Source organism: Hydra vulgaris, chromosome 01, assembly GCF_038396675.1.
Source record: "Hydra vulgaris chromosome 01, alternate assembly HydraT2T_AEP".
Classification (NCBI taxonomy): Eukaryota; Metazoa; Cnidaria; class Hydrozoa; order Anthoathecata; family Hydridae; genus Hydra; species Hydra vulgaris.
In genome coordinates this window covers 53,563,401-53,590,000 of record NC_088920.1, presented here as the reverse complement: position 1 = coordinate 53,590,000, position 26,600 = coordinate 53,563,401, and the positions used below count along the sequence as shown (strand labels likewise).

Genomic DNA, 26,600 nt, shown 5'->3' with positions numbered 1-26,600 from the left:
GCCTTATTACATTTTTATTATTTCTTTCAAAAATTTTGCTTACTAATCCTAAAAAACAGGCTTTATTATTTATAATTGCAATACATTCTTTTAATTTAGGTCTTTTGTAAACTATGGGCCTAAATCTTTTTTCTTTTCAGTTGTTTCCCTTTTATGTTTGTTTAATTTGTATCAATAACTTTATAAACTGGTTATTTTGAAAAAGTACAAAAAACCCGTTCTCATTCCCATATTTTATTAACAGCTTGTTTTAAAATCTGTTTCATTAGAAATAGCAGCTACAAACTTTGTTGTCTACAAATAATTTGCTTTGACATCTAATACTGTCCAATAAATTTAATTCCCGATAACTTGAACTTCCTAGAGACCAAGGAAAATGATTTGACTTAAGGAATGTTTGACTAAAGCGAATTCCTGTTAAGTTGAACTTTGGCTGACATGAGGTATAAGTTCAAATTTTAGCGATTTTTCTCTATTCAATAATAAAATATATATTTCAAATTTTTATTATTTTTCTTATGTTACAATGAAAGATGTTTTGGATTGTATTCATGCAATACAGTCAAAATATAACATTTGAAATAGTTCAGCAACACAATGATATCCTATTATATTATAGGATATCATTGTGTTGTCTAAAAGGTCTTTAATTTAGAAATTCATTAAGCTATAAAATAATTGTTTTTTAATGTTTTTATCATGATTTATCTTTTAATTGTTTTATTATAGCATTATATTATATGTAATAAAGATCTATTCTATTCAGAAATGAATTATATCAATATTAAAGTAACTGGAGAAAAATCAATTAGACAGTTTGAAGGGACCAAATGAAATAGTTTGAGATAATAAAAGTTTAAGTTAACCAGTGTTTAACTTAATAGGAATAATCTATATATCTAATACATAGAATAATTAGTATAAGTCCCAGCATCTAGTATAAGGCACTTCGCTGGTTACCTGTGTTCAATTTGATTTTCACTTGTTGGAACAAGGCAACCATTTTGAACGGAGTTGAAAGTTATTGGATGAGAAAAGAAAGTTGAAGCACGATAGTGCTTCACAAGAAAGTATGAAGTACGATAACGATTAACAGACAACTTAAAAGATTGCAAAGTTATATGAATCAAGAAAGCAAAATGAAAGGAGTGAATTCCAAAGAACTGTTGTTTGAAGAAAAATACTAGATAAAAAATATTTTTGGAGCACTAAGGAACAGTCACAGTAAATGAATAAGACTTGATTTAATGCAAAGTAACATAGTGATAGTAAAAAAATGTAAAACAAGGCGCTCCATTTACATACGTGTTAAGCCATTTTACGTATGTGGGTAAGCCATTTCCGTTAAGTCGTTTTTTTTAACATTTTCAAATATTTAAACAAATAAAAAGATATTGTTTAAGCGGAAAGATATAAGAAGTAATTATCATTTTAAAAACCACTTATGAAGTTTCAATGACGTTACATAAAAAAGTTTGTATAAAGTTATGCTTAATATTTCAGGCTTGGTTGGGTGCGATTGCACTATTTCTAATCATGCAAATTATATTTAGTTGCGACAACTTGGCTGCAGCTTTTTAGATGCTTTGAAAAGATTTAAATTTATATTATGTCAAATTTATGTTGATATGCAAAAACAATTAAATTCGTAAATAATCTTTTGTACTCAAATGATTTATTATTAGCAAAGCACATTTGAACTAAGCGATGATTTACTTCTATTGATCGTTCATAAAAAAAAAATTTTTAATTTTATTTTAAAATTATATTAAGTAAAGTATTATTAATAATTATAAGAAATAATTATATAAATAATAATATAGACTAATCTTTTAATTTTTAAATAAAAATCTTTTGAAAATTTTTGTACGCTTGGTTTTATAAAAATAAGACTTTCAACAACAACTGCGTTTTCAATAAAATTAAAAAAAAAAATACTAATCATCAAGGTTGATAAAATTAATAGTCAAATAAAAAAGCAGGAACTTACAGGCGACTGAATATAAATATATATATATATATATATATATATATATATATATATATATATATATATATATATATATATATATATATATATATATATATACATACATACACACATATAATATATATACAAATATATATATATATATATATATATATGTATATATATATATATACATATATATATATATATATATTTATATATATATATATGTATATATATATATATATAAATATATATATATATATATATATATATATATATATATATATATATATATATATCACTTTGTACATATATATATCACTATGTACATATAGATGTAGATACATACATACATACATACATACATACATACATACATACATGTATATATATATATATATATATATATATATATATATATATATATATATATATATATATATATATATGTACATGTGAGTTTCAAGTGGATGGACACCGTGCCAGAGAGTCAAACAAAATATAAGCATACATTTATATAAGTGCCTTAAGGTAAACTAGCACCTTGCAGCAGTCCATACAGAACAAAAGCATGAATATATATTAAAAAGTCTAATCACTAAATACATCAGCAGTATTGTGAGGCAGTTTCGCTTCCTATTCATAAATATATTTTACCTTTTTAGTTTAACCATTAAAGTTTACTTTCTAATAATTTGATGCAATAAAAATGTGCTTCTAGTTCGCAAAAGATAAATTAAAATCATAATTTACTTAGAATGCAATATTCCTTTTACATTTCATAACATTCATAATATATGTTATAATATAAACATTCATAATATATGTTATAATATTAAGCCAGTAGACTTTCCTGAAGTATCAAGTTATTAAATTTATACATAGTGTGCAGTTTGGATACTGATCTTTATAGACTGGTGTTTCAGGGTATGGTGCATTGAGGAATTTTTCTAAACATTATGAAGACACTCCTAAATAAAAATGGTCATTATAATATTTTTATAGTAACGATTTAATTATTTCTCTTGTTTGTCTTAAGAAGAATTGTTTTAAATATTTTAAACTTTTTTATTTATTATATAATTTAACTACCATTAGTTTTATTAGAATCTTGTTGAAATAAAACATAAAAACTTAAAAAAAGAATTGTATTTTACGGTTTGATAAATTGAAGAATATTTGTTTCTTAATTAAATAACCATTAATAGTAAGTTGTTACTTTTTATAAAAGTGTCGCTTAATTTTATAAAAAAATTATAAATGAGAGTAGTTTTGAAATAATTTATTCTAAATGTAATTTATTTTGTTTTAGTAAAATTTTTTTCTTTGTTAAGAATTCATTTCTTTTTTTAGTTAGTTTTTTTAGTAGTTGTCTCCTGTGAAATATGAAATATTTTCAAAACATCTAAAAAGCTGTGGCCATGATGTCGCAACTAAATATTATATGCATGGTAAGATATAGAGTGCGATCACACCCACTTCGCGACCAAGCCTGATATTTGCACATTTACAAATGTAATAAGTTAAGAAAAAATAAAGAAAATTTCATTTTTGTTATTCTAACTTTTTTATCAAAAATATTTAGCAAAAGGAAAAAAAAGGATGTTATACAATGCTTAAAAAAAATCATAAAAGAAACATTAAAGAAACTTTTATTTATCATCTAGCAATAGCACGAATATTTATTTAGACATCTTCTCATAACAAACAATAACAAAAATAATTACCCAACTTTTTAAAAAAATTAAAAAAGCAAAAATTTATTAGTAAAATTGTCCATGTTAAGTTTTATTTTATATTAGCGCGACTTTTGATATTTAAATTTTTTTGGTTTGTTTTGCTATAATGATTGATTTTATCAAAAAAATGAAAAAACATTACAAACATTAAATGACATCTTCTAAAGAGTTTATTTTTTTATAATTAAAAAAAGCTTCTTTTAATGGTATAACTAATTTTTTAACTTGAATTTACGGTTGAAGCAATATAACTCAAATTAACTTGAGTTTTTTTTTCTTTGCAACAAGTAATATATTTTTTTTGTTAATATCTATTGAAAAGTAAAAAAAACATTTGCAAAGTTGCAATTTTAGGCTTATCAGGTTATTTTAATTCATTCATACTTAAATGTCGAGAATAGAAAGAAATTAATTTATGCTAAATGATAATAAAAAATGTGATATCAAATTTAATTATTTAAAAAAAAAAAAAAAAAAGTTGAAACAAAATAGACATTCCATAGTATGTACATTGTATGTAAATGTACATTTACAAAATAACACTTTTAGATTTGTTTTTCTTAATTAGTAAAATAACCTTGCTTTGCGGTAATTTATTTTATTGCGGTAGTTGAAAAAAAGTGAATATTCTTAAATAAAAAAAATTAGGATAATTTTATGACGTCAAAATCATGACAAGCTGATGAGCTCATGAGCTGAACCATTTTTTATTTAAAACAAGACCTAATGTTTACAATTCATTTTGTATCTTTTCTTAAAGAGAAAGGGCATTAATTAAATTAAAGGGCATTAGATCCGCTCCAAATATGGCAACAGTATTCCATACAAGGACAGAGTAGAGATATTTCAAAATAAAGAATAGAATCTGAAGTAAGAAAGTGGCGAGCATGATAAAGAGATGCAACCTTAGCAGGTGTTAATTTTGCAATGGATTTGATACATGGTTTCCAAGAAAGATTGGAAGTAAGAGTTAATCCTAGAAAACAAATGGTAGATTACTCATTGAGTTCATTACTGTTCATAAATAAAGGAAGATCTAGATTAATAAAGCTTCTTATAAGACAACTTCAAGACAAGAATTAATGGTAGTATCATCAGCGAGCAATGCCAACTTGTGTGATGATGATTGTGCAATGTGAGATTTTCTGCTAGATCATTAATGTAAATTTAAAAAAGTATCGGACCTATGGTAGAACCTTGAGGAACCCCTGAACTTACAAGAAATGAAAAGTAACTGACTGTCTATTAGACAAGTCAGTTATTTATTTTTAATCAAAATTAGAAAATCAAATATAGGGATAACAGATGTTGTTTTACAGTAGGCTGGAAAACAAGATTCTGATAAGCACTTGTTAAATAGTATTGAAAGTGTAGATGACAACTCCGCAGTACACTTCTGCAAGACTATAACAAGTATGTTGTCTGAACCACAAGCTATAGAAGAGTCTAAGCTCTTATTATAGGCACTGTTTAAGATTTTCCAGAAACCTTAGAGCCAAATTTTTGAGATGAAACACAAGATTTTGTGACCTGAGAATAGCAGACATTGGCTTTACACCAAACCTTTTTTCAATGGTTTCTAACTATAGTAAACAGACATCTGTTTACTAAAGAATTGTTTTGAAGATAGATATAGAAGTAATGGTTACAATTGAAAGTTGCAGTAGCGCAATGAGAGAAAAACTCTGAAGAAGAGTCAGATTTGATTTAGAATTGTCGAGAAGGAATTAAAGATTCCATGCCAGCCTGAATCCAAGGAGATACATGAAAAGCACATTTATCAGGAGGAATACAATAGATTTTTACCCGTAGTCCATCACAAAAATAATCATGGAAAGAGTCCTAGTCAGCTCTAAGGTAGTTGTAAGTGGTACGATGATAGGGGGATTCTGATGATGAAGAAAAATAAGATTATTGATGTTAAGATATCTGTGATTAGAAGCACCTAAGGGTGAATGTGAAGAAGCTGAGAACTATCTAGGATCATAAAAAAATAAAAAGTTGAGTAAAGAAGGTTAATGATTTGGATTGTCTGGAAAGTAAATTGGAAAGTATTTGTGTTAGAGATTGAGAAAGACAAAATTTGTGGATCTTAAGCCTGCAAAGTCACTGACATTAGAGCCAAGGCATTTAGTGTGATGAGCATTTAAGTCACTAACAACAATTAGTTTGACTGAAGGATAAAGAGAACGGTCTTGGTCAATTTGATCAGAAATAACATTGAAAAAAGTGCAATCTTGAGATAAAGGAGAGCCATATAGAACAAATGTGATAGAGTGAACTGGTGCTTCACAAAAGCACATAAAAGAATAGTCTGTGGATTCGAACCTAGTGTCCCAACAAATGGTTGAATTCTTACGAATGTAGATCTCCAGGCCAAGCATGTGACTATTGGAGTCTTTACTATTTAAGGAAAGATAGCCATTAACACAAGATAAACACTAGCTTACCACAAAATGAGACAGTTGAACTCAAATTAGTCTCACAAAGAGCAAGTATCTCTGGTTAATTTTGCAAGAGATAAGATTGAACAGAAGAAAAGTTAATGAATATTAGTTAATGATAAATTTAGGGAACTTGGTGATGATGATGGTTTTTTGTGTTACAATATTCGGCACTTTAGTCATTTTTGGATTTGTTAAAAAACTTGACTTAAAGCTCAGATAGTACTCAGTGCACTATTTAATCAGGGCTCGAAATAGGTCCCAGACACTTGTGCAGTAAAAAATGACATCTATTGGTCATTTCGTCAGGGGCATGTCCTTGCAACAGATCTCACCACCTGCACTATACGTCATGCTAGTCAATAATGCAATATAATAGGACTACACTACAAAAGCCAAAAATACCAATCCCAGTTTTTAATACAGCTCCAACATTCTTAGAAATCTTGTGAGTTTGGTGAGGGTTGGTTTGGCCATAAATAAGTATGTAAATACCTAGACTTATAGATATCATGTACACTTAAGCTAGAAGAGAAAAAAGGTCTACATGTATAAAAATAAACAAATTTAATGTATTGAAATAACACAAAGCAAATAGTAAATATTTTATATAACAATTACATTTTGAATATACACTCTTCTTTTTCACAATGCTTATATTTTTTTGGATTATATAGGAATGATGATTTGAAGTTGTTTATTATTAACTATGCGTTTTGCAAGTTGAAAAAACTGCAATTAGAGGTCGGCATCAGGTCAACAAAAAAAATTTGATACAAAGGTCTTATCATATAATGTCGAAATGAGGTCAGCAATTTTTTAGCGACCTCAAACACTTTTAGGTTGGCATTGCCAAATGCCAACCCTAACTCCGAGGGTTATATATATATATATATATATATATATATATATATATATATATATATATATATATATATATATATATATATATATATACACACACACACTCACACTCTTGTAACACCAAAAACTAATTTTATATCAGCTCATTATATCAATTAGAAAGAATTTAGAGTTTAAAGTAAAAAGTAGAACATCAAGTTTTTCAGACACTCGTAAGTATAAGTATAAGTATATAATCATAAGTATTCAGATAATCATATGTTTGTATTTACTTCATAAAAAAAACAAGTCCAAAAAATAGTTATCTAACTAAAGATGATTAAATAATAGTTTTCAATTTCAAGCACTTTCAGATGTCATTTTTACACATCTTTCAACAGATTGTGTATGAGAGGGCCAATTTATTACTTTCATTGGAGTGTTAATAAATTCTTTAACTGCTTCAGTTGATAAATGACATGTTAGAAGTGGTACAGTAATATCACTCCATTTTATATGTTCAGATAAACAGGTTGTTTCCCTAATGATGACAAGAGTCTTTTGAATCCTAAAAGATCTCCAAATTGAAGTGCATCATTCCCTACTCCTCTTAATTTAACTATTTTATCAACTGCTTCTTTTCGCTCGTCTTCAATTTGACTACAGAGCATACTTCGCAAAACTGATTCAGGGTGAGCATACCATGCTGATTGTTTGAAAGTGGGTAAAATAATGTCAATTACTTACTGAGTTTGATTTTTTAGCAATTGCATTCGTTTAAGTAAGTTTATTGGTCCTTCCACCCAGCACAAATTTAATGTTAAACCAGTTGGGAACATAGGCACCCAACTGGTTTAACATTAAAGTAAATTTCAATTAAACCCTAATATATAACAATCATTTTCAACCTATTTAAAAGGTCACCTGTTAACCCATGTTTAGACACCCAAATTCTGCAAAACCTTAAAGCAGTAATTAGCCAATCTACTGTGACAAAGAGGACTGATTTCTAGTAATGCAAGTCTCTTATGCAGAACTCCAGTTTTAATAGATGTCACTGAGGTAGATAAGTGGAGAGTTTTCGCACACTTTTAAAAATTCTGGGTTGATTTCAAGGTTGGTAACATCCAGGGTTGCAAAAAAACCATTTTTTTTGAAAAAAAAACAAAAACCATTGTTTTTTTTTATAAAAAAACAAAAAAAACCATGGTTTTTTTAGTTTAAAATCTTTTTTTTTTTAAATAAGCCGTGTTTAGTTAACTTTTTCAATTAAAAAAGAGCATGAGTTGTTTTTACTTGAGTAAATTATATTTTCTATTACCATTTCTTCTGTAATTCATCAACCAAAACATCATTTTAATGTTCTGTATATAAAAACAAGCTTTGCTGCTTTTTTTTACTCCCATCTTGTTTCTTAACTTAGAATGAACAAGCCTAAAAGTTGAAATAATTTTTTCACGTCCAGCACTAAAAGCTGGTGCGTTTAATAAACCTTCAATATCCATGTTGCAGTCCAAAGATTTTAGAGATTTCCACCATTCTATTGGTGATACATTTTTAAAAACAGATTCACTATTCAAATAGCTTTTATTGAATTTGCTCCAGCTTGATGATTATTTCATATATACTTTATTATCTGTGTAACATGATTGCTCACATTTTCAATGTTAAGATCATTTGCTAAAATATTTAGCATATGAGCAGCACACCCAATAATAGTAATTATTCAGATACTTATTCAGATGACAATACTTGTTGCATTGATTTCATATTAGCTGCAATGTCAGTCACTAAGCTTTTTACTGTTTACTTTTAACTTAGCATCCAAATTTATGTTGCAGATTATTATTGCTTTATTTTTTACTTTATACTTTATTGCATTTATTATAAAGATTATTCTATTGCTTCTCTTGCCAATTGTGTAAGATATAAATATATATATTTTTAATCATTCAGTTTACTGTAATTATCTCCTTTATTTAAAAGGCACCTTAAAGCACTATTAAAGTCATTAACCTTTAGTAAAATTTAAATGAACAGCTAATATTTAAATCAAAATGAAAAATAAAATAATAGTATATACATATTGAATGCTTGTGTTTTGAATCAAATAATTAGTCTATATTATATATTATATATAGACAATAATTATTTGAATATATATATATAATATATATTATATATAAATATATAAACAACACTCCTATATTATATATGTACACTCAGTCACAAAAGTTTTCGTACACCTTACAATTTAGAGAAAGCTCTTAATAAAAATCATTTTAAATGCAAAAAAATAATTGTTTATCAAAGTAACAAGAATATTTGTACAAGAAATAAAAAATAATTAACTAAATAAAAATATTTATTTGTAAAACTCAAAAAGTTTAATTTTTGAATTAACAAAATGTCACAAAAGTTTTCGTACACTAAACAAAACTTGTAAAAAAAGCAAGAATATGAAAAATTAAAAAATCTTTAGTATTTTATTGAGCATCCTTTGGCATTTACACAAGCTTTTAATCTTCTGTTCATCGATGACACTAATATTTCAGTATAAGAAGACGGAAATTTATTCCATTCTTCTAGTAAGATATTTTTTAGCATATTAACATTTGTTATTCTATGTTTCCTGACTTCTCTGTCTAAATAATCCCACACATTCTCTATTGGGTTAAAGTCTGGTGATTGGGGAGGAGAATGCAGTTGTTTTGGAACATTGTAGAGCAACCATGATTTTACAACATAAGCAGTGTGTTTTGGATCTCGATCCTGTTGAAATATCCAATTATTTCCTAACTTTAATTTAACAGCATCTGATTTAAAGTTATTTTTTATAATGTCCAAATATACCTAGCGATCCATTTTAGGCTAAATAAATACCCAACTCCCCACTCCAGCTGCAGCCATCGATCCCCAAACCATCACACTTCCACCTCCATGTTTCACTGTCAGAATTAAATTTTTTTCTTCTAGTTCTGTATTCTTTTTTCTCCATATTTTTCCATGGCTATCAGGTCTGAAAATGTTAAACTTGCTGTCGTCAGTAAATAAAACTTTGTTCCAAAATTGTTTATCTTCCTTTTCATTCTTTTTGGTGAACTCCAATCTTTTTCGTCTATTTTCTACACTTATAAACGATTTCTTTCAAGGTACTCTGCCATTTAATCCGGACTTTCTAAGTATTCATCTAATATTTTCTGGATGAACTATCTTTCCAATTTCAAGTTCAACATCTACTGCTAATTTTGGTGCACTAATACGTGGATTTGAATTGACTTTTTTAATTATACTCTGTCTCGTGAATTTAAAATTTTTGGTTGGTCACTTCTTGGTAACGTATTAACAGAACCAGTCATTTCAAATTTTTTAACAATACTTTGAACAGTAGAATGTGTTTAACCAACAATTTTGGCAATTTGACGAAGAGATTTTTTTTCTATGTATATATATGTATATATATATATATATATATATATATATATATATATATATATATATATATATATATATATATATATATATATATATATATATGTATGTATATATATATATACACCTGTTGCTGCATGTAAAAAACAAATAGGCAATACCAAATAAATAACATGCTGTAAATTTAATATATATAAGAAACTATTTTGCAGAAGCATCTTTATGATTTTAACATCTTTATGATTTTAAAAGTACATTCACATTTACATGAAAAGACTTACTTGAAAATTAGTTAAAAAAATAATTATATTCGTAAACACAACCCTGGTTTACTTTCCTGCTGAATATTTAAAGTTGCTTTAAAAAAAATTAGTTGGTTTAAATTGATATTTTTTTGATTGGTTTAAACCATGGTTTAAACCTATCAACCCTGGTAGCATCATTCAACATCTTACCCAGCAGTTCTGACTAATAATGGCTGGCTTTAGTAGAACCATCAAGACTCTTAATAAGACTTCTTAACCCTAGTTCCCCAGTATACAGAACACATACAATCCATACAAGTTTTTTATTATGTTTTTTTCAACCCATTGTATCACTCCTCCTGGCCATCCAGTATTTAAATTAGTGCCATCATAACCTATGGCTTCCAATGTCAAATGTAAACATCTTTTTTTTAGCCATTTCATTAAATGATCAGCAATTATCTCTGCAGGTTTTTTTTAAATCTGATTCATTAGGAACAAAATGGAATAGATAATTTCCACCAGGTTCACTGTACACAGTATAATGTTCTTCTTTTATTAAACCTGGGAATTTTCTGCCTTCAACATCAAAAAAAATTTTTAGTGTAATCTTTTCAAAAAAAGTACAACTCAAACCATTATTGTTCAGTTCATTTCAGAGTTTTGAGGTCAACTCTTTTCCAATTTTTTCTTGAGCTCGCTTAACTTTGATGTGGTCAATAATTAAGCAAGTGTTTCCTTCAGTGATAATTTCAGCATCAATAAGGGCAGCAGTTGCTATTTCTACAGTTTCTCTTAAACCTGTATGATGTCTTAAGCTTGCTAATGCTATATTTTTTGTATTAATGGTGTTATATAATACACTTTTTACTTGTACTTTTTTTTTTTTTATCATTTGTATTTTCACAGACTTCGTCTGAGTCACTCTTGGGAAAAAATAAGTCATTTTCCTTATTAAGCATCTCCCGGTCTGTTTTTAATTTTTTTATTTATGAAACCTGATTTTTTATTGAATGTTATTTAATTTTTTATTTTGTTCTCGAGTTTGAATATGATCAATGTCAGCTATTTGAAGGATAGCTTTTTTTTAATTGTTATTATATAAATAAATATATACGCAATTTTATATATATATATATATATATATATATATATATATATATATATATATATATATATATATATATATATATATATATATATATATATATATACACACATATACAAGTTTTTGAAAGATATTAAAATTTAATAGCAAAGTATTATAAATTGCAGATTTATAATGCTTTGTAAATAAATTATAAAACACACATTTCATTATTCCAACATAATGCAAGAAAATATATAAACATTGCAAAATGGAAATTTTTAAAACATGATTGTTGTTTACACCTTGTTTGTTAAACTAAATTTTGACATGCACAATTTTGTGCACAAAGTTAAATTCTAGTTTACTACATGGTTTGGTAAATAAATGTGGTCTTCATCGAAATAATAGTTTAAAGGTGAAAAAAAGAAGCTTAAAATATTTTTTTTTTAAAAAAAAAAATTATTTTCATGTTTTGCATACTGATTTACAAAAAAAAAAAAAATACTAGCCATCATCAAATTTCAAAAAAAAAGTGAAAATCGACACACCCTAATGTCCACCAACCAAATTTATCATAAAACTTGTCAGTAACAAAAAAGTTCGTTATTTCGAGCCCTGTATTTAATAGTCCAAGCAATTACCAGTTGCTTTATGACCTGACCTGACATAATTTGAAAAAGTTAGTGTCTAATTTTTCAATACAGCTGTATGAATGGAATCATAACCCATAGATTTATTTTAATTTAATGGTTTAACTTTTTTCAAAAGGTATTTAGGAAGATTTATAGGAGATTAAAGGCTTAGGTTTAAAGCGTAAAGTGGTCCTCTATTTGCGTACACATTTAATGTAAGCAGTAAGCAATTTCAGTTAAGCCAGTTTTTATCAATTTTTAGTATTTAAGCAATTCTAAAGATATCGTTTAAGCGGTTAGATAAAAGAAGTAATTTACTTTATAAAAACCACTTTGAATGATGATTATGTAAAAAAGTTTGATTTTTATTAACCTAACTTTTCCATAAAGTTTAAGATTTAAGTTTCCAAGTGCCACTAAAATGGTACTTGGAAACTTAAATCTTGGTTTTTCAAAAAAAATTTGATTAAAAAGTTATTAAAATTCCTTGTAAACATATTATAACACTACATCAAAAAATATTTATAAAGGGTTAACTTTTATGTTTAACATTTTTTACGTTTAACTTTTTTGTCGTAAGGCAAGTGAAAGTGCAGTGGTACTTAGAAACTTAAATCTTGGTTTGTCACAAAAAAAATCACTGGTAAAGATTTGAGTTTTTTTTTGCATCAAGTATTATTTTTTGTTGGTAATATTTTTATTTTTGTTTTACTTTTTAAAAGTAAATAATAGTTATTATTATTTGCAAAGCCGCAATTTTAAGAAATAATGGGAAAAAAAAAAAAAAGATATTTGAAAAAAGTTTTTGCTATTATCTTTTCAATATAGTCCGGTAGACGAAGATTTGACCCAGAATAAATTCTGTACAAACAAATGAAAGCAAATTTTAGAACTTCATCATATAAACAGTAAATCTTGCAAAATCTAGAAAAATCAAGCTTGGGGAAAAAAAGTTATGGTATGCTGAAAAATGAGGTCAAAATATGCAAAAAACAGCATATCGCGACATACAACAATGTACATACAAGCAAAATAACGTACAAACAAAATAACAAAACAACAAAATGTTAGTAACCAGGTTACTTGTATTATTAAATAATAAATTTCATACTAACATACCTATGCATGTATAGTTTCCTCATTAATCTGTGGGATGAAATACTCGAGGTTCTCATCCACGCCTTCACTTGGCAACTCATCATTGTCAATCATAAGTAGGTTTTCTGAGTTGACAGTTGCAACATTCTCACAAGACGTTCCACGACAATGCTTACAGGTAGCCACACATTTTAAACCATGTCTTCTACATGAGCATTGAGAATTTGCTGCACACTGGTGAGTAGGTGAATTACGGCACTGACATCTGACAACATTAAGTATATCATCAAGTGCAATGACTATGTCAGTTGTAACTGGCACATAGTGTCCATCAACCAAGTTCCATCTCCAATCTTCAGGTTTTTCGGTGGATGTCATGAACCTCTTCCATTGAGAAACTTGTAGATGTGTACAATAAATGTGGAATTTAGCTGCGTTGTCAGTAGGTGGAAGATCTTCAGTCATTACAGCACTGTGCTGGTTGACATAAGATGGCAGTACCTAGCATACCTCAAACTATTCAAACTGTCACCTTGTTTGGCGCCATATATGGCAAGAAAAAGTTTTTTGCCAGCTGACAACACCTGTTGTGGAGTTTTATTGCTTGACCCCAGAATACATGAGGTAGCTAGTAATTCAGTCGACCTAGTTAGTGTTTTAAACACACCTGTTTTACCATGCCCATACAATTCAGACATTGAATCACAACAACCAATTGTGTGAATGGTTGGTAGTGCCATCAACGTATTTTGTCCTAGATTTTGACATATCTCACATATAGAAATCAATTGCTTTTGACTAGTTTTTTTTTGCGGAACCTCATATTGCATAAACACTTCATACAGCTGATGGCCTAATTCCAAATTACAGTGATATAATAGCAGCACTAGAATGTCTGTATCGTTGGCAACCACTGTTACCTTTTTACTGTTCTTGGCTACATCAACAGCTGTTCTGACAATAAGTGTATCAGCATCATCTACAGCCTGTTTTACAGTAAACTGTGCTTTTGTTAGAAATGCTGCTAAGAATTCAATAAACTTCTTTTTATTTCTTTCATTAGACAGAAATAATGTCTGATCTACATTAGGAGCTCTGTTGCCATCGAGCAGAATGTCTGGTGAACACTTGCCTGCACGTCGTTGATGCTCATGATCATTAATGTTAAGACCATTACAATATCCATCAAAAACTATGATAGTGCTACTGTTGTAATTTGTCTCAACATAGCGAACATACTGCTTTCCAATGTCATTGAAAAGTAAACCTTTCACCCACTTAACTCTATGTAGGAGAGAACCACCATCCAATATGAAAACTGACTCTGACAACAGCTTGAAAGTAGCATCTATTGACTTAACAAGCTCAGTCTTCAGTTGCACCTTTACAGGTTTTCTCATAAACTGATTTTTAAACAACAACGCAGGCGTACTGGTTAACTCATAATTGAAATATTTGGAAATGTCTGTGCTTTTGCTCATGATAACAAGCAATCGGCTGAACAACACACAAGCATTAATTTTCTTTATCTGTTTTCTTGATGGTATGGTGACAGTGCTTATATTAGTTAGAGTCTTCACCTTGTCAGCCATTTTAATACATGCATCAGCGTACGTTATACCATCCATCTTGGTCATTATGCTGCCACCCACATCTTTTGCAGAGTCGCAACTTGCACCATCAAATTTGCCGGCACATACTCCAGAGCTCAGACTACGAAGACAGGTGTCTATGGCATCAAATGGATTATTCATTTCTAACCACTCCAGCAACTTGCTTATATCGACTAAGTCACGTTGAGCTTGTGACTGACTGGTTTCTACATGCTGCGCATCATCAGAGGAGTGATCTAAATCTGTCAAACTCATCATTGCAGAATATAAAGAAGCACATTTGTGCACAGTGCTCACCCACATAACCCTAACACTCTCTGACATGCCTCTACCGTGTGTCCAAGCTCCCTTTTCCTAGATGGCTTTCATCATCACTTGCTCTATGGCAAGGTCGGTTGACAATCCAGCCCAAACACGACTGCTCCGCTTAATGCTGTGGAAGCCTTCATTCATGAACTTATTGTACAGCCAAAGATTATCTTCAGGCAACTACAGCATCATTTGCAAATACATATGAGCTGACTTGGCATAATTACTATGTCCGGTGGCAGCAAATAAGTTCAACATACTGGCTACAGTTCTCAAATGAAGATCCCAGTCTCCTGTCCTCTCAGCTGGCATGAAGCATTTGATGACTTCAATATACCTGCAATACTGAAGCCAATATTTTGCTGTCCTGGATGTTTTAACCAACTTCTCCTTCAACTCATCCACTAATCTGACTAATTTCTTAAGGCTGACTGATGCCTGCAATTGATCAACATTCATTTGTCTGCTTATTATGGCATTGTAAGAAACCTGCAGAGCCTCTAAATCTTCCTCACTTAATTTACAGCCAACTTCGTTACCATTATCTTCAGTCAACTCATCAAAATTATCAGGAAGTTGATTGATTGATGGGTTAGGAATGGCATTGAAAGTGTTATTTTGCATGTTTTCACAACCTTCATCAGTTACGACTTGCTGCGTTGCAGTGCTTGGCAAAAGTTTTTTGATAATCATAATGTTCAGGGCAGAATCCAACATGTAATGACCACGTAATGCCCTTTTCACTGCTTTTATAATCATCATTTGACTGACAGTATTAGGTCTGTAAAAGCACTGCAACAGTTCACTGAGTCCAGAGCCATTCATGACATTGCCCAGGCTTCCCAAAAAACTCATAAGAATATGAAATGGACCAAGGCGACAAACAATGTTAAGTTTCTGCATTTGAATTATATCAATAGCTTTGAGCCATAATGGGTGATCAAATGTCACACAAGGGGTATGTGCATTTGTTATGCCTGGTTTATGATGTACAACAGTGTTGAATTCACAAATGTCACGTCATTCGGGTTCATATCTATGATAGGATGCATATATATTATTGCTTTTGTTGGAACTTCATTACATGTGCTGATGTCATGCATGAATCCAGACCAACCTACTCTTGGATTTGTTTCACTAGAGAACAACCAACCAGCTTGCCAAAAAACATCCTCAGCAATAGGTACTGTTTTTTTCATTTTTGCAAGTACCTCCACAATTGGTTTGAATGACATCACAGTCAATACTGACTTGCTAGGATACTCGTATGTTACAATAGGTATGGCGTTGCTCTTGATAACGTCATTTACATTGCTCCTTTGAAGATGAGATACAGGTAACTCATGATTTTTATCTGCAGCTGACAAATTAGTGTGACATGGTGTTGACATAGAGATAATTCCCATGCCATGAAATGAATTAAGACCATCAATAGTGCAAACATTATGTTCAATATTGTCAGCTGAGAATTGTGTAAAAAGTTCGGGACAATTCAGGTTTGGCTCACACTCCTTCAACTATGTAGCTGACTGTTTAAAACAACAAACTTCATCATATGAAACACTGAACCCAAGTCTGTAAAACATGTTAAAGTTTTTCTGCCAAAAAGATGATCTACAGAAACACCCAATCCATATGGAATTGGTGCTACAACACTCTTTGGTCTTACTGCCTGAACTATAGTATGTCCAATAGATACTTGCTTAACATCGTTGCAAATAAGATTATCAAGGAAAGTGTTCAGTAACTTCGGGATCCAATTCTTGGCAGTCTGCAGATTATCAAGTTCTCTACATGCCGGATAGTTGTCCATCGAATAATTTGCGTCACTTATAGCTGACTTCAACTATTTTGCAGCTGTAACAACTATACGCTTGCTATCCTTTTGCACATTACTCTTCTGCGACTCATACCATTTAGAATTCACTATATATGCTGCCATTTTTTCTTTATTACTATCAACTGGATGGCCAGATTTTTCAAATGTTGATGATGCAGAAAATTCTGTATGACACTTTCTATGATAAACTGCCTCTTCTGCAACTAGACAGTAACATGAATTCAGACAAGCTTGCACATCAATAGCCTGTGTATCAGTTTGTCCTGCCATTAATAAACGCTTTGCACAAGTTTCTAGAACCCCACCTCGAAGTTCAAGTGTCTGAACACGCCTATAATCACATCTATCAGGATGTTTGACATCCTGTATGCATAGTTGTGTGCACAGAAAACAATGAGACTTCCATTCATATGGTGTTGAAGATGACCTTAGTACTTTACATGCAAGAGTCAGCATGTACTTTGACTACTGGTGGGCCAGATAACAACTAATTGTTCAATTCATAATCATTATATGACAGGCAACATGTCATCAATGATTCCAAGCCTTTTTTGCCCACACAAACAATGTTTTCTGCATTTTGAATATCAAATTGTGATAAACATATGACACAAACAGATTCGCTGAAAATGGCAGACATTTCGTGTAGCACAATTCTTAATGGGATGCACACAAACAGCAAATATTTGTTGGTAGCAAAGTAACCAGAAGCTTGATAAACACTTGCCAAGGTTACAGATTACAGTAAGCTTAATTGAAGAATTCTGCACGCAAACATCAAGCAATTCAAAACACCAGTGTATCTGTAAACAACTACTTTCATCATATTCATCATATGCATCATATATAACAATAAAGAAATTCAAATGAAATACTGAGAAACAAACAAACATACTTATCAATGAGCTATTTCACACAGATATAAATGTACCACCAGACAGTTAAACACGCAATTAATCTGAATGCCACAAAATGTAACTCCTAAAATATGCAAAGCAACACATACAGCCTGTAACAACGGTCTATTGTAACAAACAATCAAATAAAAGTCATTTTTTAAACCAATCGAATAGGTGTTCATAATTCTAAAGCCAGTCTATAAGCAATAGTTTAATCATAAACATTAACATTAACAAGAATGCGCAGTATGCAAATGGCATAGTATCATTCAGTGACTCTAAATGTACTTTTCAACGGGTTGCCCAAGGTTGAATACTCTAGATTTATGCATATATGATGCCAAATATATCTTCTACAATAATCACAACTCAAACCTTTTTACACAATTAATTACTAGTTTATCAAAATATACTACTGAATGACCCGACTAATAAGCTTATTTAAACAGTCTTTTAGAACAGTTTAAGCGGAAAACATAAAGATAAAATTGATTGTTGTAAAAAACATTTTTGGAATATTTTTTTTGATTAGATAAAAAACAGATAAATAAACTTTTCTCTATTCTCCGTTTTTTTTTTTTTTTTAAAAAAAAAAATTATTTTAATTTATTTCAATAAATTTAAATTAAATTCATTATTAATCATAGTTTTAGTAATTTTATTTATTAAATTTAATTAAAATTCTTTTAAAAATTTTAAAATGCTCCGTTTTACAATTTTTTTTACTTGAAAAATTTCTGAACTATGTTAAAGAAAAAAAAAAATTTAATTTAATTCAAGCTACTTTAAAATGTATGTATTACATATAACTTTATTTTAATTTCTTTTTTTTAACAAAAGTTTTTTCTTTATCATTATTTTTTGAATTAATCATAGACTGAATGTCGATTAAAAATGATTAACTAGTTTATGAGTAGTATGCAAAGATTTTGTCAAAGCCAAAATATTAAAAAAAAGGTTGATAAGTTTTTTCTTTTGACTGTTATGTTATTATTAAATGCCAAGATAAACTGTGTTTCATGTCATAAAAAATCCTTGAAAAACAAGTTTCATGCTAATCAAACTTTCCAGAACAATTATTTATCGAGATATGAGCAAAAAACTTTAATTTTAAACACCTTTTTTTTTTCTTGAAGGTAAGTTCCGGCTTTATGATTTAAAAAAAAAAATACTGGTCTGATTAATGCATTTGTAGTTATATATATAGTAGTAATAAATGATGTCAATACAAAAAAGTTTTTTCAAACTCAAGTTATAAATGTTATTTTAGGTTTTCCCTTTGCAGTTAAATTTTATGTAGAAGAATTTCATTATTTTTTTTATTAAATGAACCAAACTTTTATAAGCGAACAAAAATAATGCCATCAATGAATAAACTCTTTAAAAGCCTAACTTATATTTATTTTATTTTAAAAACAAGACTAGTGCTATAAATATAAGATACGTAAATTTCAAAACTATACTGATATTTGTTAAAAACAAGTTCTGCTAATAACATCTTAAAACTGAAAATACTATTTTTCTTTCTGGATTTAGTAAGAAATAGTGAAAATACATTAGGTTTCAAGGTACATAAAAATAAAATATTTTAATGGAAATAAAAAAAAAAAACAAAGCCAAAAAGCGGTAATCTTCATTTAATTACAATTTTCATTTTGTCAAAAGCCAGATACTAAAATGCTTTAGGTAATGCAAACAAGGCCTGCAATATGTACATTTACAAAATAACACTTCTAGATTTCTTTTGATAAATAAATTAAACATGTTTTGCTGTAATTTATTTTGTTTCAGTAATTTAAAAAAGTTGATGTCCATAAATAAAATATAAAAATAAAGATAATTTTATAACGTTAAAATTACGATGAGCTAAGTTGTTTTTACTTAAAATAAAGCCTAAATTACGGTATGCAGATCAAACATTTGTTTAGAGTTTGTTCTTTCATGCAAGCTATATTATTTTGAGTTTTTATCTTCAACAAATGATTAATGGAATTTATTGTTTAATATTTTGCACATATCTATTCTGTCTGTGGTTTTGTTCAAATTAGTTTTTAATAATTTTACAGAATTTTATTTGTTATTTACGTAAGAGTAAAGCAATTTTAGATTTTATTTGCAATTCTTTTTTTTTTTTTTTCAAACTCCTGAACTTTAACTCCAAAGCTCTTTTAATTTCTTTGGTGTCGGCTTCTTAATTTCTTATTATACAACTTTTTAAATGCTTCTAGCTCATTCTTGTTATCTCCATTCTTTTATTTTATTATTACTATTTTTATGTTTTTATCCAATACTTGTTGTTGCTATTCTTCTGTAGCTGTTTTAATTAATGATTTTTCACATTTGTTTTTATGAATTTCTTGTAGCCTTTTTTTAATACTTGCTTTAATTGCAATACTTTGCAATCACACATTTTATTACTTTCTAAAGCTCTTAATTAGTTAAAGCCCAGAGATGGTGTCTCAATGACAATAACATTTATGTTGAACACAGCCCTCGGAATTAAGGTCAGCATTTGGTGATGCCAACCTAAATGCCGATCTAAATGTGTTTGAGTTCAGAAAAAAATTGCAGACCTTGTTTCTGCGTTTTATGGTAGTCCCTTTGTGTCAAATTTTTTTTGCCGACCTGATTTTTCCCAATTCCAAGGGTTGTGGACAAATGGATTCTGCATTCAATTAGTCTTTTTTAGAATAGGCTGGCATAGTTGTAAACCTGTGTTATGTTGTTTTCTGCCTTGGATGATAAATTTTGGACCTTTTTGACTTTACTCATAGGTTTTTGTCTTCTTGGTAATAGTCTTTTTTGTTTGTGTCTTCTTGGTAATAGTCATGCTGCTTATTCTACTATCTCAGATTGATGGTTTTAATGTTATTAATAATAAGATTATTAATAAGGTTTCCTGTACTTTGCAGTAGTTTCCAGAGAGACTTTGGCTTTATATGTTTTTAAGCCTAGAGTCCTGGAATCCTTGCTGCCATTATACCTAAAGACTCTGGTTTCAAAAATTGATTGTTATTTTAAATTGAAAGTCTTAATTTTTTTCTCAAAAGTAACGTTTTTAGAGCTCCTGGATATTAAAAACCAGGGAAAAAAAATATTTTTATGATTTTCAAATCCGGAGTTCTTTTTGGGGCTCCACATGCCTGGTTTTCTCAGTAAAAAACATTCTAACAAAGATTTTTGTATCGAATAAAAAAAGATAATGAAAGGCATTATGATTTTTCATTGTTTCATCCTGTTTTTTATAGTGAGATCGATATTTTAAGTTTCCTAGAAATTTTTATAAATAACAAATCTTTATAAGCAATTCTATATAAAAAAACCTTTGTATAAAGTAATTCTATATTAAAAAAAAAAAATTATTATTATAAAGTAAAAGCAAACAAAAGGGTGATTCCATGTTAAAATATCCAGGGTATGCAACCCTTAGTTTCAGATTTTGCTAATTTTTACACCACTTAAAGATTTTAGTAAGTTATGAAGATCCTCAAAATTTCATTATCTAATTTCAAATGGTTTCAAAGATATAACTATCTAAAGTTGGCCATGAACCACCCATTTTAAAATTGGTTTTGGTCTTTGTTTCTCTTCTGTGTGCAATGGAAAGCTGAAAGTATGTACAATTGCATAATTCGAGGCAAGGAATCCATTGAAGCAACTTAAAATATTTAAAAATAAACACGACACCTGTAATTTTGACCTTAATTATAAAAGGTCTGATGAAGCCTGATTTTTCTTTTTAAACGTCATTCTGATTAGTTTAGTTAGAGTTGTTACAAAGAATCAGAGAGTGGTCTTAACTTAAACAGAAAAAAAATTATGGTCAAATTTACATAAATTTGTTACTTATAAAACAGTAATTATGGAAAATCAAAGGAAAATAAAAGGTGGTACTCTTAAGTGCTTAGTACACAGAAGTTGATGTTCATTAATTTTCACCCAACTTAAGCTTACTAAGATCCCCTCCCCCTGTTTATTCAATTTTACTGGTTATAAACAAAGAAACTGTCAAAAAAAATATTCAGTTATTATTTTCCAAATTTTGAGACTGGTTTAAGTCTTAAAAATTAGAAAATATTAACTCTCAGTGGTAGCTCTCAGTGAGGCTGATTCCATCAACAGCTGAAAAATATCAAAGTATTAACAGTGCCATGTTGCGCATGGATGGTGTCCCTGTTTGTACTTTTGGTGTGCGTTGTCAAGGCCACATTTGGAACCCTTTGTTATGGCTTAGGGTTTATTAATACTAATGAGGCAATTGCTTCGGCTATTAAGCAGTGTACTGATTACTATCTATGATTTGAGTCAAGTTCTTTAGCAAATTTAAAAATGAATAAAGTACCAAAAACTATAAAACACAAAAAATCATTATCCTCACCAAATTCTCTCAACCTATAATTCACTAATATTTGTGGTCTTTGAAGTAAGTTTTCTTCTGTTGAGTCTTATCTTTTGCAAAGTTGCACCAGACCTACTTGCTCTTTGTGAGACTAATTTGAGTTCAGCTGTCTCATCTTGTGATTATAGTGTTGATGTTATCTTTCTTTAATTTGTAGACTACTTGGCCTGGGTATTTTTATTCATAAGATCTCACCCTTTTGTCAGTAAACTTGGTTTGAATCCAAAGACTATTCTTTTATGTGCTTTTGTTTAGCACCATTTACTCGATTGCCTTTCTCTTTGTTCTATATCGCTCTCCTTCATCTTGAGACGGCACTCTTTTTGATGTTATTTTTGATCACATCGGCCAAGCCCTCTCTCTTTATCTATAAGCCAATATTGTTGTTGTTGGTGAATTTAATGCTCATCACACTGAATGGGTTGGCTCTAGTGACTGTGACTCTGTAGGTATTAAAGCCCTCAACTTTTGCCTTCCTCAATCCCTAACTCAAATAGTTAACTTTCCAACTCGCTTTCCAGACAACCCAAATCATTAACCTTCTCTACTCGACTTATGCCTTGTTTCTGACCCTAGTCAATGCTCAGTTTCTCCATATTCACCCTAAGGTGCTTCTGATCACAGTTTGATTTCTCTAAAACTATTATCTCATTCTTTTTCATCATCTGAATCCCCCTATCAATGAACCTCTTACAACTACCTTAAAGCTGACTGGGGTTCTTTCTGTGATTTTTTTTGTGATGGCCCTTGGGTAGAAATCATTCATCTTTCTGCTGACAAATGTGCTACTTACATAACTTTGTGGATTCAGGCTGGCATGGAATCTTTTATTCCTTCTCGACCATTCCAGGTCAAGTCTCACGCTTCTCCACGGTTTTCCTCACATTGTGCTACTGCAATTGCTAATCGAAACCTTTACTTTCATATCTATCAGCAAAACAATTCTCCAGAAAACAGACTGTTTATTACTGCTAGAAACCATTGTAAAAAGGTTTTGTCTAACGCCAAAGCCCGTTATTCTCAGGTCATGAAATCTTGTATTTCTCTCGTGACTTCTGAAGAATATTTACTAGTATCAATAATAAGGGTAAATCTGTTATTCCATCTCTCTTGTATGGTTTAGACTTTGTCACCTCACCTAAAGACAAAGCTAAATCGCTTGCTAAGAACTTTTCATCAATATCATCTCTTGATTCCACTAGTTGCATTCTACCTGATGTAGTCGTCAAACAGGTTGATCCATTGCTCGACATTTGTATCACTCCAGCTTCTGTATCTAAAGTGGTTTCCTGCTTAGACTCATCTACAGCTTGTGGTCTGGACAACATACCTGTTAAAGTTTTGCAGAAGTGTTCTCCGGAGCTGTCATCTATACTTTCAAAACTATTTAACAAGTGCTTATCAGAGTCTTGTTTTCCAGCCTGCTGGAAAGCGGTGACTGTTATATTTATTTTCAAAAATTCTGGAGAGCGATCTGATTTGTCCGACTACTGTCCCATTAGTCTTCTTCTTATCATAAGCAAGAATCTTTATTTAAAAAACACCTAATCTCTCATTTTGAATCTAATAACTTACTTTCTGATCATCAATATTGATTTTGATCTTCTCGTTCTTCAGCTGATTTGCTAACAGTAATAACTGATAGGTTTTATCCTGCATTAGATAAAGGTGGAAAGGTTAAGACCATTGGTCTTGACGTTTCTAAAGCTTTTGATAAAGTTTGGCATGCTGGTAATAAGCTTTCTTCTTACGGTGTATCTGGTTGCATCTTTAAGATTATTGAATCCTTACTTCCCAATCTTAGTATAAAAGTTGTCACCGATGGACAGCACTCTTCTTCTTATTCTGTAACTTCAGGGGTTCCTCAAGGTTCAATCTTTGGCCCCATACTCTTTTTAATTTACATTAATGATCTTCCAGATATCCTCATATCTTATTTGGCACTGTTTGCTGATGATACTACCATTTGTTCTTGTCATGATAAGAAGCCAACATTCTCTGATTTCTTGGTGGAGGTATTTGTGCTAGAAAAGGATCTAATTTCTGCTACAGAATGGGGCTCACAGATAAAACTCAATTTTTTTCAGCCAATCATTATCGCAATAATCTAGATCTTCATATATTTATGAATGGTAATGTACTCAATGAGTCATCTAATCTTCATCTTTTAAAATTAACTCTTACTTCCGATCTTTCTTGGAAACCGTATATTAATACTGTTGCAAATTTAGCATCTGCTAAGGTTGCATCTCTTTATTGAGCTTGATAATTTTTTACTCTGGATTCTATTCTCTATCTCTATAAATCTTAAATCCATCCTTTTATGGAATACTGTTGCCATATCTTGGGTGGATCTTCTAACGATGCCCTTTCTCTTTTAGACCTTCTAACTTTTAGACCTTCTAACGATGCCCTTTCTCTTTTTAGGTGCAAAAATGCATTGTAAACATAGTTGGACCTGCTCTTGCAGCCAACCTCTGACCATTATCACATTGTCATAATGATGCTTCTATTTCTCGTTTCTACAAATACTATAATGGGCACTGCTCTAAAGAGCCAGCATCTCTTGTGCCATCTACTAGAATTTATTCTCGTGTTAATCATCATTTAAATAAGTCTCATCATTTTTCTGTGACTGTTCCTAAATGTTCCAAAAACACTTATTCGTCTAGCTTTTTTCCTTAAACATCAGTTCTTTGGAATTCGCTTCCTCCATCTTGCTTTCCTAATTCATATAATTTGCAATCTTTTAAGTTGTCTATCAATCGTTATCTTGCTCTACAAGCTTTATCTTTCTTCTTCCAGTAACTTCCAACGCTAATAAAAAAAAAAAAATGTAGCACCTGAGAGTAACTTATAAAATAGTGGTGTAGTGGTAGAGTGCTCGCTTCACAAGTGAGAGGTTCCGAGTTCGATCCCCACCATGTCCCTGGTATTATGGTACTCAACTTGTTCCTTTGCACACCGGCCTTGTTTGTCAAGGTTCGTGTTTCAGAGTTATAGAGTTGAAATGGGGTTCTAACCACAATTAAGTAGCCCCCTTGTCTGTTGTGGCCTTCTCGGCCTTCTTGGAGGTTAAATTACATTAAAAAAAAAAATAAAAAAAAATTACTTGAGAGTAATCAAACTGAAACAGCTTTGATCTCATCAAATTGTTCCTTTAGCTGTTGTTGACTTGCTTTTTTTTTTTTTTTTTAGTAGTTTAGTATAATCCGAACCTAAACTTAAAAAGTTTGTTAAATTTTTACCAGGGGTGAGTTGAATTATAAAAATGCAGGTTTATAGGCTCAATTTTCTTTCAAAAGTTATCACAATTAATAAGATTGTGGTCTTTCCTAAAACTGAAATAAAACGTTATATGTATATCATGTAGCAAATTTGATGAGGAGAATTTATGTCATAATCAGACTATTCTATTCAATGTTTCTAGATATTTTGTTACTATACTAAACAAGTTTTCACTTACTAAATTAATTTTAATGAATAAGAAGCAGTTGTTTTTTTATTGACCGGTGGCCAACAATTGCTTGAGATGATTATTGGTAAAAATATCAATATTTAATAAAGTTGTTTACCATCAACTTCTGCTTTTTATTATTCTATCACTTTCTACATTATACGTGCTAGAACATGTTTTATATGATAAAACCTTTTTTATTTAATTTAGCAATTAATGGTTTATAAAATTAAAAGGTAATTCATAGTCACAATGATTATTACATTCCGAATATGAACATGAAGCACATATAAACAATATGACTCTGTTTTTTTTTTTTTTTTATCTAAAAATGTTTTAGAGAAAACAGTTCTCACAGCAATAGGTAAGGGGCATCCAGTTAGGCAATGTACTGCATTAATGGTAAGTTTTATTGATAATTCATGAGGTTATGTTTCTAATTTTGCGCTATCTTTTTCAGTTGTATTTAGAGTTGTTGAGGAAGTTGTAACTAAAGAAGAGAAATAATTATAAAACATACTGGTCACTTGCACTCAAAATTTAGCATAATAAACTTGTTAAATTCTTTCAATCAACAGTCAAATCAAG

General features: G+C 29.8%; 1 protein-coding gene across 3 annotated transcripts in view; it reads left to right on the top strand.

Moving 5' to 3' along the window:
- Window positions 1-26,600, top strand: part of LOC136075437 (uncharacterized) — an 85,636-nt gene that overhangs the window by 1,436 nt on the left and 57,600 nt on the right. The window contains exon 1 of one of the 3 annotated variants that reach the window (XM_065788597.1): window positions 278-443. The exons of the other annotated variants lie outside the window; for them this stretch is intronic. The gene's annotated coding sequence lies outside the window, so the exon portion shown is untranslated. Of the gene's footprint in view, window positions 1-277; window positions 444-26,600 lie in introns of those variants that run through there. 3 annotated transcript variants of the gene reach the window in all.